This window comes from Budorcas taxicolor, chromosome 13, assembly GCF_023091745.1.
Source record: "Budorcas taxicolor isolate Tak-1 chromosome 13, Takin1.1, whole genome shotgun sequence".
Classification (NCBI taxonomy): domain Eukaryota; kingdom Metazoa; phylum Chordata; class Mammalia; order Artiodactyla; family Bovidae; genus Budorcas; species Budorcas taxicolor.
Window position 1 is genome coordinate 69,791,205 of NC_068922.1, and position 19,064 is coordinate 69,810,268.

Sequence of the window (19,064 nt, forward strand, 5' to 3'; positions counted from 1 at the left end):
ATATAACCACAGTAACTGAACAGAGCCAGGGCGTTACCACTGGCACAATACTCTTAACTAAACCAAAGATCTTGTTCAAATTGCACCAGTTTTTTTCTATTTCTGTCCTTTTTCTGCCCCAGGATCTATCCAAGATCCCCACTACATATTGTCATTATTTCCTTAGGCTCCCCTAGTCTGTGATAGCTCCTCAGTCTTGTTATTTATGCCCTTGACACTAATCGGTCATTTTGCTGAATGTCCGTGATTTGGATCTGCCTGAGGTTTTCTCATGATTGTGTGCAGTTATGCATTTCTGGCCCAAAGGCCACAGCCACGATGCCATGTTGTCCGTAGTGCATCATATCGTGGGGTTCATGACGTTGCTTATTACTGGTGATGCTGACCTTGACCTCTTGGCTAAGGTGTTTTCTCCACTGTAAAGTTACTATCGTTTCTTTCCTTTATAGTTAATAAATATGTTGAAAGAGTTATCTGAGACTATGCAACTTCTGGGAAAGGTTTCTGAGTGGATTACTGGCTCCCTCATTCACAAACCTGCTTGCTTTTCTTAAAAGCTCCAAGAGGTTAGTTGATAGTATTTCCCTTTATTATGCCTGCCCTGCAAGCACTTTGGTTTTTTATTTGTTTATTCAATACATTAATTTTTAAAAATATATTTATTTATTTGGCTGCACTGGGTCTTAGTTGCAGCATGCAGGATCTTTAGTTGTGGCATGTGGGATCTAGAGCCCTGACCAGGGATCGAACCCAGGCCTCTTGCATTGGGAGCATGGAGTCTTAGCTACTGGACCACCAGGGAAGTCCCGAGATTTATTTCTTCTACTTGTAAAAAGACCACATCTTCATTGTCAAAAAGAATATGTGTTTATAACCACACCTTTAGAGATTGGTACCTGTTGTGAACTAAACATTTGTGTGCCCCCTGCCACACACACAAATTCATGTTGAAATTCTAAGTCCTGATGTGATGGTATTAGGACACGGGGCCTTCAGGAGATAGTTAGGTCATCACGGCAGAAATGCATGAATGGTATCAGTGTCCTTATAAAAGGGACCCTATAGAGCTCTCTCATCCCCTCCACCATATGAGAATACAGCAAGAAAAAGGTTGTCTGCAACCTAGAAAAGGCCCTTCACCAGAACCCAACCATGCTGGCACCCAGCCACCAGGACAGTGAGAAACAAATTGTTGTTTATAAGCCACCCCTATTTTGTTACAGAAGCCTAACTAAGACAGCACTCTATAGAGTTTGAGCGACACGCACATACACATATACATACACATGTCTATCCGAATAAGATCTCGGGTTTATTAATTGTAGTGTGCATGTATATGTATATGCACAACACGTGTGTGTGTGTGTGTATTCATTCCCGTGAACCCTTTTTCCTCTTTTAACACCACTAGAGTCAGATACCATAGGCTTATTAAGTCCCAGTCCCACCATGGACTTTAGGACAGTTACTTAATTCTGTACACCGATTTGGCCAGCATCTGTTATTTGTTAATGGGATAAGCAAAATTAAATAACATTTTTGGAAGAACTATTCACTAAGGTAGAAGTAAACATTTTATGGCCTGTATTTAAAGGAAACCAACTGAACGCGGCCGTGGGGCAGGAGAGGTCACACAGTGAACATCTGCAACTACAGACTCCACATCTGGACCATCGTTCAAAGTGTTCACTGCAGCACTCCTTAGCAACTGGAGGGAATGCTATCTGGTCTCCAGGATTTGTCTACTTCTAGTTTATCAAGTGAGGCTCCAACAGTGTGTAAATTTATCAAATAAGTGATAAATGTGTGGCCCAAAAGACAATTGGGGAAAGATTATTACCTCTCCCACTATTTTCCCCCAGAACAACAACAACAAGAGCTAACAATAGTGGAACACACAGCTTGCACTGGACCCTGTGCCTTCTAAGTATGTTCCAAGCACTAGTTCATTTAACTCTCATCACAGCCCTTGCTGGGAGGTATTATTATTGCTTACAGTTTACAGTTACAAATTGGGTAGCAGTACATCAAGGCTGTATATTGTCACCCTGCTTATTTAACTTACATGCAGAGTACATCGTGCAAAATGCTGGGCTGAATGAAGCAGAAGCTAGAATCAAAACTGCTGGAAGAAATATAAATAACCTCAGATACACAGATGATACTGCCCTTATGGCAGGAAGCAAAGAGGCACTAAAGAGCCTCTTGATGAAAGTGAAACAGGAGAGTGAAAAAGCTGGCTTAAACTCAACATTTAGAAAACTAAGATCATGGCATCCGGTCCCATCACTTCATGGCAAACACATGGGGAAACAGTGGAAACAGTGAGAGACCTTATTTTCTTGGGCTCCAAAATCACTGCAGATGGTGAATGCAGCCATGAAACTTTTTGTTTGCAGCCATGAAATCAAAGACACTTACTCCTTGGAAGAAAAGTTAAGACCAACCTAGACAGCATATTAAAAAGCAGAGACATTACTTTGCCAACAAAGGTCCATTTAGTCAAAGCCATGGTTTTTCCAGTGGTCGTGTATGGATATGAGAGTTGGACTATAAAGAAAGCTGAGCACCAAAGAAATGATGCTTTTGAACTGTGGTGTTGGAGGAGACTCTTGAGAGTCCCTTGGACTGCAAGGAGATCCAACCAGTCCATCCTAAAGGAAATCAGTCATGAATATTCATTGGAAGGACTGATGCTGAAGCTGAAACTCCAATACTTTGGCCACCTGATGCAAAGAACTGACTCATTGGAAAAGACCCTGATGCTAGGAAAGATTGGAGGCAGGAGAAGAAAGGGACAACAGAGGATGAGATGGTTGGATGGCATCACCGACTCAATGAACATGAGCTTGAGCAAGCTCCAGGAGTTGGTGATGGACAGGGAGGCCTGGCATGCTACAGTCCATGGGGTTGCAAAAAGTCAGACACAACTGAACGACTGAACTAAACAGTTTACAGAAGGGCATCCCTGGTGGCTCAGTGGTAAAGAATCCACCTGCCAATGTAGGCGACTCTAGTTCAATCCCTGGGTTAGGAAGATCCCTTGGGGAAGGAAATGGCAGCCCATTCCAGTATTCTTGCCTGGAGACCCCCATGGACAGAGGAGCCTGGTGGGCCGCAGCCGATGGGGTAACAAAGAGTCAGATACGACTTAGTGATTGAACAACAACAATGACAGTTTACAGATAAGGAAAATGAGGCACAAAGAAGTTACAAAAAGCAACGTGCTCAAGGTCACTCAGCTAGTAGCTGGCAGAGCCAGAATCTGAACCCAGGTAAGCCTAGTTCCTGAATGTAGGCTCTGAGCTCAACACTCTCCTATTGTCACAGAAGGCACGAACACACTCTCATCTGGAAGACAGAGGTCGTCCATGAATTTGAATTCTGGAGGAAGCTGAACTGAATAAAACACTCAAACAACAGAAGAAAATCTCTTCCAGGATGGAAAGACCTGAGAGAAGAAACAAGAAGGGGCTCTCGGGATCTCATATGTAACTAGCAATCAAAGCAGGTCACTAAGACAACAGACTGGAAACATCTGAAAACAATGTGTAGGAAGGGACTCCAAGCTGACAAGTTAAACAAGCAGGTTATGTGAAAAGAGAATCCAGCAGTTACTTTTTTTAAGTAACAGAAGCGCAGAGACAAGGCAATCTAAGATATAAGACCTCAAACGAAAAGAGATGAGTGAATCAGAATCCTTCGAGCAGTCATCTCTAAACAAACACAGTGATGCCAACCCCTAGCCACATGCTCTTATCATTCCTCCACCACCAAGATGTCTCTAAGAGCTGCAGTCAACAGCGCTATCTGCACTTCTCCAGTGTAAGCTGACCTCCGTACTCTGTGGACTGAGCATGGCAGGGTTGCTGTCAGTTTTCTAACTGAGAAAATCAGTGGCTAAGCGTCTCCTTATCCTACCGAACCTCTGGGAGAACGGCCATTACTCCCATAGCAAATCATGTCCTCCACACCACTCTTTTCTGCTTCTCCTGTATCTCTTCCCCTAGCATCAGTTTGGCATTCAGGCCTGGTCTGCAATCTCACTTACTAGCTTAGTAACAATGCCTTGGAGCCTTAGTTTCCTGGCCCATAAAGTAGGGTGGTAATAATTTCCATACACAGGGCTATTAAGAAGATAAAGTAAGCCATCTGAAAAAGCTCTCAGCACCCCATGCAGGACATGTATTACAGTGCTCAGCACATTTTGATTTCCTGCACATAAAGACTGGTCTTGGCCAAGAGGCCAACCTAAGCCCTTTCTTCTATCTACAGGCTCTGCTTAGGGGAACTTTACATCTGTTCTATGGCTTGGACCTCCTCCTTGGGAGCAAATATACCTTTATCTCTGGCCCCTATATCTCAACTGAGTTTATAACCCATATTTCCAGTTGTTCTTAGATATGTTTTCTTGGATAAAATTCAGAAAGTCCTCAAATGCTTTCTCCAAATTAGTCTCTGCAACCCCCTCCACAATCTACGCCATGACATACGGTAGTCAATATTTCCACCATCTATCATGACCTTCCCTAAAATAAACAAACAAGAAAACCCTCTAAATTATCCTCTAATCTCAATCTCACCTGAGTCAGGAACAGGTATTTTTAGATTCTACCTCGAAACACCTCATCTTCTCTACCACCACTGCTACCGCCTTGTTCAGCTTCTCATTATCTCTTATCTGGATGACAGCCACAGTCACTTCACTAACTTCCTCCTTGCAGTCTGTGCTTCACACAACAGCCAGAGCTATTTTCCTAAAAACAAGCTAGAACAGACTCTGCAGCCACAGGATACAAACTAAAACTTGTTGGCTAGGCTTCTCAGTCTGGCCCCAACATCCCTTTGTCCAGCCTCGTCTCCAGCCATCTGGGTACCTTCAGGCTTCTGCCCATTCGCTTTATCCTTTATCTTGAAGAGCCCTACTGGCACAGTAACACCCAGCTCCCAAGATGTCCTCGCTGACTCACCGGGACACCATTCCCGCCCTCTTGTGTCCCAGGACACCTGACACATGACATCTTTTGCCATGGTAGTTTGTATACATGCCGCCTCCTCGACCAGAAAGAGACCTCGAAGCCAAGGATGGAACTACCTTTCCCTTTATATCTCCTGCACCAAGCTAAGTGTCTGGCCAGCTCAGAGTGAGGCCATGGTGGTTGTTACTTCATTTAATCAAGAATAAGAAAATACTTATAAGTATCAGGCTGAAGCCCAGAAGAACTGGTGCACTTCATAGAATAAATGTAAAATGTGAAGGATAAAAATAATGGAAGTAGATGAGGAGCAGGAAGAGAGGATGCCAAAACAGGGAGAAGCTGAGTTTCCTTATATGGAAGGAAAGCTCTAGCATTTGTTTTGATGATAGTAAATAAATATAGGAACAAGTGTTATTTTCAGCACTGAAAGAACTGTTCACCTTTAAATTTTGTCTTAATGTTGAAAAGAAGAAAAGGACACTCCATAAAACAGAAGGCCTAACAGCAAAGAGACAACTAAGCAATATAAAAATTAAACAACAAATTATATGTAGAGAACATAACAAATGCAAAAGCAACCACAAATTAAAGAGGCTAAATGCACCCGTAAGTTATAGAATCTTTAAGACTGGATGAACAGAAGACAAAATCCAACAATATCCTACTTACAAAGCTCTGAAATACAATAATGAAATTAGAAAATGCAACAAAATCACTGCACATGAAACGAATCGCCAGTCCAGGGTCAATGCAGGATACAGGATGCTCGGGGCTGGTGCACTGGGATGACCCAGAGGGATGGTATGGGGAGGGAGGTGGGAGGGGGGTCTCAGGATGGGGAACACATGTACACCCGTGTCGGACTGATGTTGATGTATGGCAAAACCAATATAATAAAGTAATTAAACCAATAAAGTAATTAGCCTCCAATTAAAATAAATAAATTTATATTAAAAAAGAAATTTATAGACTTTAAAAAAGAAAAAAATAAAATTAAAAAAAGAATCAAAGATAAGTATTGCTTTAACCATTGTAAAAAAAAAAAAACTAATAATCTTGAGAAACAACCAAAAAAGCCTGATTCTTAAAAAAAAAAATTAGATATTTTGAAAGCAAAAAAATACTTTGGAAGGACCCACAATAAACTGGTAAGAAATGCCACCTATAAGTAGGGAACTTAATACTTGAGGATCTGGAGTAAGGAGGAAACTGACTTTTCACTCTCATTTTGCATTTATTTATTTATTTATCTATTTATTGGCCACACCATGAAGCTTGTGGGATCTTAGTTCCCTGACCAGGGATTGAATCCAGGCTCACAGTGAAATCTCAAGAGTCCTCACCACTTGACTGCCATGAAACTCCTATGTTTTGTACTTCAAATATAAAACTATACAGTTTTGTACTTCAAATATAAAACTATACAGTTTTATACTTCAGCTAAAATTTCTCTGAAGAGACTGAAAGTGATGCTGCTGCTGCTGCTAAGTCGCTTCAGTCGTGTCCGACTCTGTGCAACCCCATAGATGGCAGCCCACCAGGCTCCACTGTCCCTGGGATTCTCCAGGCAAGAACATTGGAGAGGGTTGCCATTTCCTTCTCCAATGCATGAAAGTGGAAAGTGAAAGTGAAGACGCTCAGTCGTATCCGACTCTTAGCGACCCCATGGACTGCAGCCTACCAGGCTCCTCCATCCAGGGGATTTTCCAGGCAAGAGTACTGCAGTGGTACTACTAGTAAAGTTAATTACAAAAAGGAAATGCATGAAACTAGAAACATAGGACACAAAAGCAGCAATAAAATTGTAGGGAAATACTAGGTACGTGTTAATAAATTTAGGTAAAACTAAACAGGTGGATTTTTCATTAAAAATGTAAAATTCTAAATACCTATAAAATGCTTAATTTGTCCAACATCTTTAAAAATAACTATACCCCCACCCCTAAAGCAACTAGTCCCTGATGGCTTATTAGTGGATCATTTAAAACTCTCAAGAAACAAATACATTACAGAACTCATACCTAACAAAAGTCAAGATACAGATTACCTAGTTCATTCTACTAACTGTATTCTAAAACTGGTTAAAGAAAAATGAAAAGAGAAAACTAGATGAACCTTACTTAAAATTTATGATCAAAAATTTAAAAGAAAATAACAGTAAGTAGGACTATGTTCCGGAGAAGGCAATGGCATCCCACTCTAGTACTCTTGCCTGGAAAATCCCATGGATGGAGGAGCCTGTTAGGCTGCAGTCCATGGGGTCGCAAAGAGTCGGACACGACTGAAGCGACTTAGCAGCAGCAGCAGCAGCAGGACTACGTTAAACCTTCCAATTGTGTCATGTCATCTGATACCAAAAATTAACTTGTTACATTCCAACAGATATTCTTAATTTTAAAATCCTAAAACTAATAACAAAGGTATACTTTCTTACCCTTTTTGAGGTATCTATAAAAATAAATGTCAACAGTACACTTCAAGGAAGAAATGAGACATGCAGTCAGTAAAAACAGGCACAAACTGAAGCAGCATTTTATCCCTGCCGCTAATTAATATAGGCTCAGAAGTTCTTTCCAATAAAAAGCAACATGAAAAAAAAAAAAGAAATACAAATACAATAAAGGCCGAGGCAAATTTTTTTAAATAAATAACATCACTGTAACTTACAAACCCAAAGGAATTACTTAAATGGTTACAAAGCTTAAAGTGACCAAAGTCATCATTGACACAAAAAATCAATACTATTTCTGGTCCTCAAACTTGACCATAGTGAAAATCACTCGAGGCAGCTTTTAAAAATGTCAGTGCCTACAACTCACCCCAGACAAACTGCCTCAGCATCTCTGGGGGTGGGACCGGACATTTGCAATTTATAATGCTTCTACGGCGATTCTAATGTACAGCTAACTCAAGATACCACTACATTATATATAATTACCTAAATATGTAAGAAATGCAATGCAAAACCATCTGTGATATTCTCAAATGGGAAGGGAAAGACTGCTGTAGTGCAACAGGAGTACAGAAGAAGAAGTCTGAAAGGGGAAAGTCAGCTGCAGGGCCAGTGTTTCCAGTCCACCGCAGCGCAGGCAAAGAGGCAGGCAGCTGCCTGAGTGAGTGCAGAGGGACATGAGCCACGGAACGGTGGCAACAACAGCTAATTAGTCTCAGTCCAGATGCTACTGGGATCAGACGCACACATGAAGATTTAACAGAGGCTGAGGAGGTACAAGATTACTTGCATATCTGTGTGAGGTTACCTGTGAGATAAATGCCTAGAAATGCAACTGCTGAGTCAAATGGTATGTGCCTTTAGAAGTGAAAGATCAGCTCTAAAAGATCTTAAAGGTGAACTTGAACAAGCATGGTGTATAGAATGAACAAGACACCACACCTGACAGGACGAGTGGAGTGAGAGAAAGAAGAGGTAAGCTAGAGCTGGGCGAGATGGCTCAGGGCGGTCAGGGAGCAGGTACGGAAATGGCGTCCCAGAAAATTCCTGGTCATTCCATCTGGCTCTACCCTTTGCATTCACTTTACCCCTCACTCCCACCCCCACCCCCACCCCTCATCCCCCCTCCAGCAGAAACCTGAAGGAGAAGGTGGGCAGGGGCCATGTGGCTGTCCAGGAGGAGAAGACTGAAGACCGACTGGAGAACCGTAAGGAGATAGTGTAACTGACGCAGAGTCGGTGTGAAGGTGAGCACTAGAAAATGTGTGCATGAGTTCACTCACGATAAACCTGGCTTGGGGACTGGGCTGGCAGCCTGGTTGTTAGGACACAGTGCTTTCACTGCTATAGGCATGGGTTCGATCCCTGGCTGGGGAACTAAGTTCCCACCAGCTGTGTGGCCTGGCCAAACAAACAAACCTGCCTTATGCCACTTTCAGCTTAGAGGACTGATATACAAAGGCCACTGAACAGTTTTTACTCCACCTTGCAACTCAAAGCTAAAAAATGAGAAAACAGGACTGTATCTTCTAGCCAACAGCAGCCTGGCCACAATCCACCATGAGGCAGGAAGTTCCACAAGTAACAACTGTGGGGAAATTCCCATGGGCTGGGTAGCCCAGGCTGGTGGAGACGCAGCGATGCTCTCATGGGTTGTCCAAGCCCGGGTCCTGTGCACAGAGCCTCCATTACATACCAGCAATAACTCTGACTCCATTCCTTCTGCTTTCTTTCCAAAACACTCTAATCAGCAAACTGAAGAAAGGTTCTTTATAATCATAAATAATGTAATAAATTTGCTTTACTTAAAAAAACTTCAACAACAAAACCCCTCAATATCTAAGCTTGTGAGAGGCACGGTAACAATAAAATGAGTTCCCAACTCTCTCTCTCTCACACACACACACACACAACACACACACATAACTTTACTAGGGCACATCTATTTCATCAAGAGAAAGCTACGGCTATTTACATTAATTATTTGCCAGTCTGCTTCGTCTTTAGTATTAAGATTCCTATTGCAGAGGGCACTGCCAAGAACATAGCTTGGATAACTTGGTATCCAAACCAGAGTTTTTCAAATCAGTCATTTAATAAAGCAGAAGTTTAAGTTTTGCACTCAGACCAAAAAGCTGACCTTGAACTAAACCTGTACGTTACAAGAGACACAGCACACAACTCTACTTTTATAATACCCAATGGTCAACCTAAGATAGAATAGAACAGGCTCCTATCAAGTGACCTATGAAGTCACTTCAACTATATATTCAATATACATTTTTTAGATTAATCAATAAAAGAATCATTTGATCAAAGAGCTCAGCAATAAAAGTCAAGGAAGGAGAAAAAATGTTTAGCAGCAATAAATATTGGCTATAAAGACTTAGGCATGACAAATTGATGGTAACCGATATATGGCAAGAAACTTAACATTCAGAATTATACTATTTACCCAGGAAACATACTTTTTCCTCACTTCATTGGTCTCTCCAGTTTCTCTCTTCTCTTTGTGCAGCCCCGTATGCATCTTTAAAGGTTCAGCTGTTGTTGCCTCAGCAGTTGCAATCCAGTCCTGCAAAAGAAGTGGCACAGCTTCACTTCACGTGAAAAGAGAGAAAGTGGATTCTGGGAAACTGAGTGGCCCAATCCCATCAGTCTCCAGACTGTACACAAACAGAAACACCACAGGGTGGGGAGAGTAAAAGGGGTCATTAAAAGGCAAACCAGCAATTTAAAATGATCTCAAATGCTAGTAGTGACTGAAAAATACTAATGGAAAAAAGGCAAACTTGTCTCTGATAATAGATCAGAACAAGATGATTCATTAAAATCTCTTTCCACCAATGAGTTTCCAGCTCTCTCTCCTAGCTAAGTATGAGATGGCTTAGCAGAAATGATAAAATTAACTGAGGTGTGGCCTTACAGCTTCAAGGATGCAGACCATTAAGGATGTGCTATTTTCTGATGCTCTTTCAGTCAAAGCCTGGGTTTTTCTAACATGGATTCTAGAGGCACAAAAATGGTCTAGATTGTGAGTTCCAGGCTAAGCTCTGTGACCTTCCTCTTTGTCTCTGATCCTTATCCCTAGGTCAACCCATTCTACCCAGTGGCAATGATGTGCACACAGTAATTCCTGGTGAATGAATGAGACAGTAACTATGTTTTCAACAAATGACCAGAAAAGCGTCATATGATTTTAAGATTATTTGGGAAATAGCTGAAAAACCACTGCTTTTGAGTTCTTTGTTTCCATCCCAAAGTGTTCTCTTTGGGTGAGACGCCCAGTAAAATGGTTCTAAAGTGAGTATACCAGAGGGTCTCAGAACTTTGAACGGTGCCTGGGTACACAAGAGAGGGTTGGGACCATGGGTATCTGAATGGAAACAAGTTTACCCCCTCAAGAAAGCTCCCCCAGCCAGAGCAGCTCCAGTGATCGTTCCTGTCAAGCGTTTACTGTCAGGCACTGTTCTAAGAGCTTTAACTACATTAACTCATTCGATCTTTTATAATGACCCAATGAGGTAGATTCTATTATTCCAACTGCCCAGATGAGAAGACTAAGGCACAGAAAGGTTAAGAAAACTGTGCAAGGAAATGCACTCTTTACTGCCCTTCACAGGCAGTGGCTCCTGGACACACATGATCCTGCAGGAAGCTGTCGCCTCCTCCACCCATCTCACTTTCTTTCATTGCTCTTACGGTATCGTAGTAGCTCAATGGCTAAACTAGCTCTTGCTGGAAAACTGTCCTAAAAAATAATTCATTAAAAACTTTAAAGTTCCCACAAATGAAAAAACCTGACCTTCTCTTAATTTAAAAAATTATCCAGTGAACATCACACAAAGGAACTCTCCCTAGTTTTATGGAAAGCAGAAGCAATCAGGATTTTCAGCTGAATACTTAACATTTAGCCATGACTTCAGCTTGTTACACTTATTTCAGATATTCTGCCCTGCTTACCAGATCCTCACTCAAACAAGGCATTTATTCTTCTGATGTCTGGTTGAATTGATTGAGACCTGAAAGTAATGATACCAAAAGCTGTGGGTTCAATTCACGACAAACCACTTTGCTTTCTTTGCCTCACTAAGGGTCTGCAAACCCTTAGCCTGTATGGCATATTTTGCATAAGAGGAACCAGGTGGGAGCGTGCAAGACCACTAGCATAAATAACATCTGCTAGAGAAACAAGCCCACGTCCAATACAGGGGCAGCAGCAGGACTCTGGGGCAGAACCATCAACTCGATTCACAAAGGAAAACCTCATGATCATGGCAGAGCACCTCTACGTTTCTAGGTCACATGCTCTTCTCAAGCTCAGATCTTTTGCCAGAATCTAACCCAAAGTCCCTCCTTCAAAAAACAAAACAGGTATAAGAATCAAATAAGAAACTAAGGTTTTTAATTTTTTCACAACATCTGCTCCCTTTGAAAACAGAATTTTCTTATTCCTGACACCACTTCCATGATCAAAAAAGCACTTGTGAAGCTTTTTGAAAGTGCCACAAAAATCTCTAGCAGTGCAACACAGCAAACCATCAGAAAAATCTTACTGCCCTCCCATAGGTTTATCTTACTTTCTTTAAAAATCACTCCTAATCTTCATAAAACCAAACTCTGCTTCATCTCCAAATAGTATGAAGTTACCTTAAACATGCTTTTTCAAATTAATAAATGAAGAAACCAATTCTGATCAGTACAGATCACACTTTAAAACAACCAAGGGTCCTCTCAAGGTAGAAGTTTTACCAGCGTCCACAAGTTAGAGAAAAAAAACACAACTCTATTCCTTAATCGGTATTCTAGGAGGACACCCACTTGGGATCATCTGTCTTCCAGTTTTCTTGCCCATGCCTGGAAAGAACCTTCCCGACATCCCAACGCCAAGAAGCACATGGATTCCAACAGTCACGAGGTAACTATGACAGCAAAGCCACAGTTACTTATGAGATCACAAAAACTAGATGATGTAATTTTTTAAATTAGAGGTAAAACCCACGTAACATAAAATTAACCATGTTGAGGTGTACAGTTCAACGGCATCCAGTATATTCACTATGTTGTACATCCATCACCTTTATCTAGCTCCAAAAGATTTTAGTTATCTATCCCCAAATGAAATCTGTATTCATTAAGTAGTCGCTACCATTATCCCTGTTCAGCCTGGCAACCATGAATATCCTTTCTGCTTTGATGAATGTATCTATTCTGGATATTTTATATAAATGCAATCACACAACATGTGACCTTTTACATCTGCCTTCCTTCACCTGGCATCCTGTTCTGAGGTGCTTCCACACTGCAGCATGCATCAGCACTCTCTTTTCGTGGCCGAAAAATATTCCATTGTATGGATACATCACATTTCATTCATCCATTCATCCACTGACGGACATTTGGGTTGTTTCTGTCTTTTGGCTACTGTGATTGGTGCCGCTGTGAACATCTGGGTACAAGTACTTGTCTGAACACCTGTCTTCAATCATTTAGGGTATATACTTAGAACTGCTGGCTCATATGTTAAGTCTATATTTAACTTTTTGAGGAACTGCCAAACTGTTTCCCATGGTGGCTACACCATTTTACATTCTCACCAGAAAAGCATGAGGGTTCCAACATCCTCACCAACACTTTCCTGTTCAGTGTGTTTTTAAATTATAGCCACCCTTGTGGATGTGAAGTAGTTATCTCATGGTGGTTTTGATTTGCGTTTCCCTAATGACCAGTGATGCTGAACATCTTTTCACATGATTGCTGGCCATTTGTATACCATCTTTGGATAAATGTTCAACCAAGTCTGTTTTCCATATTTTAATCGGGTTGTTTATCTTTTTGTGGCTGAGCTGTTACGAGTTTCTTATTTAAAAACATATTATGGCTACTAGGCCCTTCCCAGATTTGCGTATTTTCTCCCATTCTGTAGACTCTTCCCACTTTCTTAATAATGTCCTTTGATGCACAAAAGCTGTAAATTTTGGTGAAGTCCAACATACCCATTTCTTCTTCTTTTGTTGCTCACACCATTAAGAGTCATTTCTAAGAATCCAATACCAAATTCAAGGTCATGAAGATTCACCCTTATGGTTTTTCTAAGTGTTTTGGCTCTTCCAATTAGGTCTCTGACTCATTTTGAGTGAATTTTAGTATACGGCATGAGGTTGGAATCTAACTGCATTCTTTTGCACGTGGATATCCAGTTGTCCCAGGGCCATTTGTTGAAGAGAATGTCCTTCCCCTCACTGAATGGACTTGGTACCTTGGTCAAAAAACAATTGACTACAGATACATGGGTTTATCTCTGGACTTTTAAATTCCATTCCATTGACCTATTTTATCCATCCTTGTGCCAGTACCACATTGTTTTAATGACTGTAGCTTTTTTTAAAAAATTAAGAAGTGGATTTAGAGAGATATACATTCCATAGACAGAATGTAGTCCATCTCAAAAGGTAAGAATAGCCCTGGGAGTAACACACTCCACCGAGTGTGGGCCATTTCAGAAAGCAAGAGGCCAACTGTAGTTGTTGTTGTTTTTTTTAATTGGGAAGCATGAGTCCATCCTTCTCTTTCAAGATTGTTTTGACTATTTGGAGTCTCTGGCAATTTCATATGAATTTTAGCATCAACGTCTCCATTTCTGTAAAAGAGGCTGCCTGGATTTTGGTAGAGATTTCACTGAATCTATAAAGCACATTGGGTAGCACTGCCACCTTTATATCAAGTCTTCCAACCCATGGACGCGGACTATCTTTCCATTCTATAACATATTCATAACTTTAAGTTACCTTAAAATATCCTTGATAAGGTAATGTCATAAAGTATATTCCTTTAGTTGTCTGTATCTCTAGGTAATCCACTAAGCATGTCCTGAAGGTAGTCACAAATATGAAGTTTATTTACCATGGGGAGCTCAGTATTCATATTCCAGAGAAGGAAGGCCAGTTATTCAGGGTCTGGCTATTTGCTTTTGTTTATGGGGAAGGTTAGAACTCAAGGATTTTCATTCCCTTGATTTAGTTAGTTTTAATTTTCATCTTCAGCTCCCAGTAGAGGAACTGATAGAACTTATATGTTCCGTGATAAGAGTAAGTTTAACAGGCTTCACAGAATGGAACCATGAACTCTCTTTCCAAATAGTTCAAATTTTAAAAAACTGATGATGAAACATCATCATCAGTTAGCTACTTTGCCAAAGACTGCGTGCAAACGTGTGCTCAGACACCCTTGGTTGGGCTTCCCTAGAGGCTTAGTGGTAAAGCATCCACCTGCCACTGCAAGGGACACGGGTTCAATCCCTGATCTGGCAAGATCCCACATGCTGCAGAGCACGAAGCCTGGGCGCCACAACCACTGAGCCCAGACGCCCTACAGCCCATGCTCTGCAACGAGAAGCCAGCACAGTGAGACGCCTGCGCGCCACAACTAGAGAGCAGCCCCCACCACCTGCAGCAAGTGGAGAAAAGCCCGCACAGCAACGAAGACCCAGCACAGCCAAAAATTCAAAATATTACCTTTTTAAAAAAAGAATTAAATCTTATAAAAAAAAAAAACCCACATACCCTTGGTTAGTTACAGCTTAAAGTATCAACTATAATCAGGAGGGAGAGGAGGAAGCCTTTAAAAGTCTTTTCTCTAAAAACGTTTTGGTAAAGACTCAGTTCAGTTCAGTTCAGTCGCTCAGTTGTGTCCGACTCTTTGCGACCCCATGAATCGCAGCACACCAGGCCTCCCTGTCCATCACCAACTGCCGGAGTTCACTCAGACTCACGTCCATCGAGTCAGTGATGCCATCCAGCCATCTCATCCTCTGTCGTCCCCTTCTCCCCCTGCCCCCAATCCCTTCCAGCATCAAACTCTTTTCCAATGAGTCAACTCTTCGCATGACGTGGCCAAAGTACTGGAGTTTCAGTTTCAGCATCATTCCTTCCAAAGAAATCCCAGGGTTGATCTCCTTCAGAATGGACTGGTTGGATCTCCTTGCAGTCCAAGGGACTCTCAAGAGTCTTCTCCAACACCACAGTTCCAAAGCATCAATTCTTCAGCGCTCAGCCTTCTCCACAGTTCAACTCTCACGTCTATGCATGACCACAGGAAAAACCACAGCCTTGACTAGACGGACCTTAGTCGGCAAAGTAATGTCTCTGCTTTTGAATATGCTATCTAGGATGGTCATAACTTTTCTTCCAAGGAGTAAGCGTCTTTTAATTTCATGGCTGCAATCACCATCTGCAGTGATTTTGGAGCCCCCCCCTCCCCCGCAAAATAAAGTCTGACACTGCTTCCACTGTTTCCCCATCTATTTCCCATGAAGTAATAGGACCGGATGCCATGGTCTTTGTTTTCTGAATGTTGAGCTTTAAGCCAACTTTTTCACTCTCCACTTCAACTTTCATCAAGAGGTTTTTGAGTTCCTCTTCACTTTCTGCCATAAGGGTGGTATCATCTGCATATCTGAGGTTATTGATATTTCTCCCGGCAATCTTGATTCCAGCTATGAGGGGACAATTGTTTGAAGTTATAAACATAACTTGGGCTGGACACAATTTGTTCTTTGCACTTGTGTCAAAATTAGAACTGAAGACAATATAGTAACCCAGGAAAAATAACTGTGGCTTTTTCTGAGAATAGTGATTTCAAGGAATTTATAGGTTCCCCAAAAGAAAAGTCCTCCTAAAACCAGTAGATTATTAGTCGGAGGGGCAGTGATTGCTTCAGTTCCCATGTTCAGTGTCAACTTTTCAAAGCTTTAGTGTATCTCAATATATGGGTCACCTGGGACTCATGGTCCAAGGTGGTCCAGTAATATCAAAAAAGGCTTTACCACTATGGAGAACAGTATAGATTCCTTCAAAAACTAGGAATAAAACTACCATATGACCTAGCAATCCCATTACTGGGCATATACCCTAGAGAAACCAAAACTGAAAAAGACATAGGTACCCTAGTGTCCACTGCAGCACTACTCACAATAGCTAGAACAGGGAAGCAACCTCGTTGTTCATCAAAAGATGAATGGATAAAGAAGTTGTGGTACATACACATGATGGAATATTACTCAGCCATAAAAAGGCATCTATTTGAGTCAGTTCTAATGAGGTGGATGAACCTAGAGGCTATTATACAGAATGAAATAAGTCAGAAAAATAAATAGCATATGAAGATGCTTACTCCCTGGAAGAAAAGTTATGACCAACCTAGATAGCATATTCAAAAGCAGAGACATTACTTTGCTGACTAAGGTCCGTCTAGTCAAGGCTATGGTTTTTCCTGCGGTCATGTATGGATATGAGAATTGGACTGGGAAGAAGGCTGAGTGCCGAAGAATTAATGCTTTTGAACTGTGGTGTTGGAGAAGACTCTTGAGAGTCCCTTGGACTGCAAGGAGCCCCAACCAGTCCATTCTGAAGGAGATCAACCCTGGGATTTCTTTGGAAGGAATGATGCTAAAGCTGAAATTCCAGTATTTTGGCCACCTCATGCAGAGTTGACTCATTGGAAAAGAGTTTGATGTTGGGAGGGATTGGGGGCCGGAGAAGAAGGGGACGACAGAGGATGAGATGGCTGGATGGCATCACTGACTCGATGGACGTGAGTCTGAGTGAACTCCGGGAGATCGTGATGGACAGGGAGACCTGGCATGCTGCAATTCATGGGGTCGCAAAGAGTCGGACACAACTGAGCGACTGAACTGAACTGAACTGAATGCATATATATGGGACCTAGGAAGATGGTACTGGTATTTGCAAGGCAACAATGGAGAAACAGACAGAAAACAGACTTATGGACACAGGGAGAGGGGTGAAGGTGAGATGTATGGAGAGAGTAACACAGAGACTTACATTACCAGATGTAAAATAGATAGCCAATGGGAATTTGCTGTATGTCTCAGGGAACTCAAACAGGGGTTCTGAATCAACCTAGAGGGGTAAGATGGGGAGGGAGACGGGAGGGAGATTCAAGAGGGAGGGGCATATCTACACCCATGGCTGATTCATGTTGATGTTTGACAGAAATAACAAAATCCTGTAAAGCAATTATCCTTAAATTAAAAAATAAAATAAATTTTAAAAAATACAATATGGTAGTAAAAAAAAAAGGAAGAATGGACAAAGAAGTTGTGGTACATGTACAAGGTGGAATATTCAGTTCAGTTATAAAAAGGAATGCAACTGAATCCGTTCTAATGAGGAGGATGAACCTAGAGTCTATTATACAGAGTGAAGCAAGTCAGAAAAACAAAGACAAATATTGTATACTAATGCATATGTATGGAATCCAGAAAGATGGTACTGATGATCCTATTTGCAGGTCAGCACAGGAGACACAGATATATAGGACAGATTTTTGGATACAGTGGAAAAAGGGGGCGGTGAGATGATTTGAGAGAGTCGCACTGAAACACATACAGTATCACATGCAAAACAGTTAATGAGAATTTGCTGTATGAGGCAGGAAACCCAAAGATGGTGTTCCGTGACAACCTAGAGCGGTGCGATGGGAGGGGAGTGGGAGGGAGGTTCAAGAGAGAGGGGACCTATGCATACCTAAGGCTGATTCATGCCAATGAGTGGCAGAAACCAACACAACACTGTAAAGCAATTACCCTCCAACTAAAAATAAAATAAAAATGTTTAAAGGCTTTAAAAATCAAACTGCTTATAAATAACTTCAATCAGAAAATACCATCTGGTCTTCAGATAAACAACTAGCAACCAAATCCTGGGAAAAAGAAATCCAATTCCACGTATTTTGTCATCTATAATGAAACCAAAGGCAATAAAAATATCTTCTGGCAGGTGCTCAGGGTCAGTGCCTTGGCAGGGAATGTTAGCTAAGGCAAAGTTAGAAGGTCTGATGTTTGTTTGGTTTATTTTTGTTTTTGACCAGAAAGTTTAAGTTGAAAAGGGCAAAAATAAGGAGACAAGGGGGAAAAAAGTAGACTTGGGCAAGAAATGGGAACCAGATAAGCAGGTAGTACCTGAGGCAGTACAGACAGGGAGGGGACAGCTGGCCGAGGGGGTACACAGAGTGGACAGCTTGCTGGCTGCAAGTACTGCCGAGATCAGAGGATCCTTTCAGCACAGTGGCAGCAAAGCTGGTCAATGTAACACCCACGGCAGGCTCATGCTCAGCCGATTCTTCAGGAACTAGAAAGCCCATATCACAGGGCCGGAGGAGAGGGCACCCTCTGCTTTGGTCCTGCCACTGCCTCGCGGGGTCCCGTCTTTAGGACCCACACCATCTCCCACCCTCTAAGAGCAGGTTCCACACTCTAACAACCACACTGCTCTCTCCACACTTCCTCAGCTCTGTCTGCACGCCGTTCATCTGACTCTGGGTCAAGAAGCAGGGGAAAGGCGGGAGAAAGTGGCAGGGCCCCATGAAATGGGGTAAAGGCCGTGTTCTCCTTGATGGGAGGTAGAGCAGATGGAAATGAACTCTAAAAGGAATGCAATGGGGGAAGGGGGTGCTGGGTCCTTTTCCAGCCCAGAGACAGACATCCTGGGCCTCTCAAACCTAGACTCATAATTGCTCCTCTTGGATAATAAAGCTGAATGCGTGACAGCCACTTGGGCCTGGGGGGAGTTTTTTCCTCAATTATCAAATCATGTGCCCCAGAGGCTGTGGGA

General features: G+C 41.9%; 1 protein-coding gene across 4 annotated transcripts in view; it reads right to left on the reverse strand.

Annotated features, from left to right (window-relative positions):
• Positions 1–19,064, reverse strand: part of ZHX3 (zinc fingers and homeoboxes 3) — a 116,352-nt gene that overhangs the window by 58,366 nt on the left and 38,922 nt on the right. For all 4 annotated transcript variants that reach the window (XM_052651126.1, XM_052651124.1, XM_052651125.1 and 1 more), the window contains exon 2: positions 9,900–10,006. The gene's annotated coding sequence lies outside the window, so the exon portion shown is untranslated. The remainder of the gene's footprint in view (positions 1–9,899; positions 10,007–19,064) is intronic.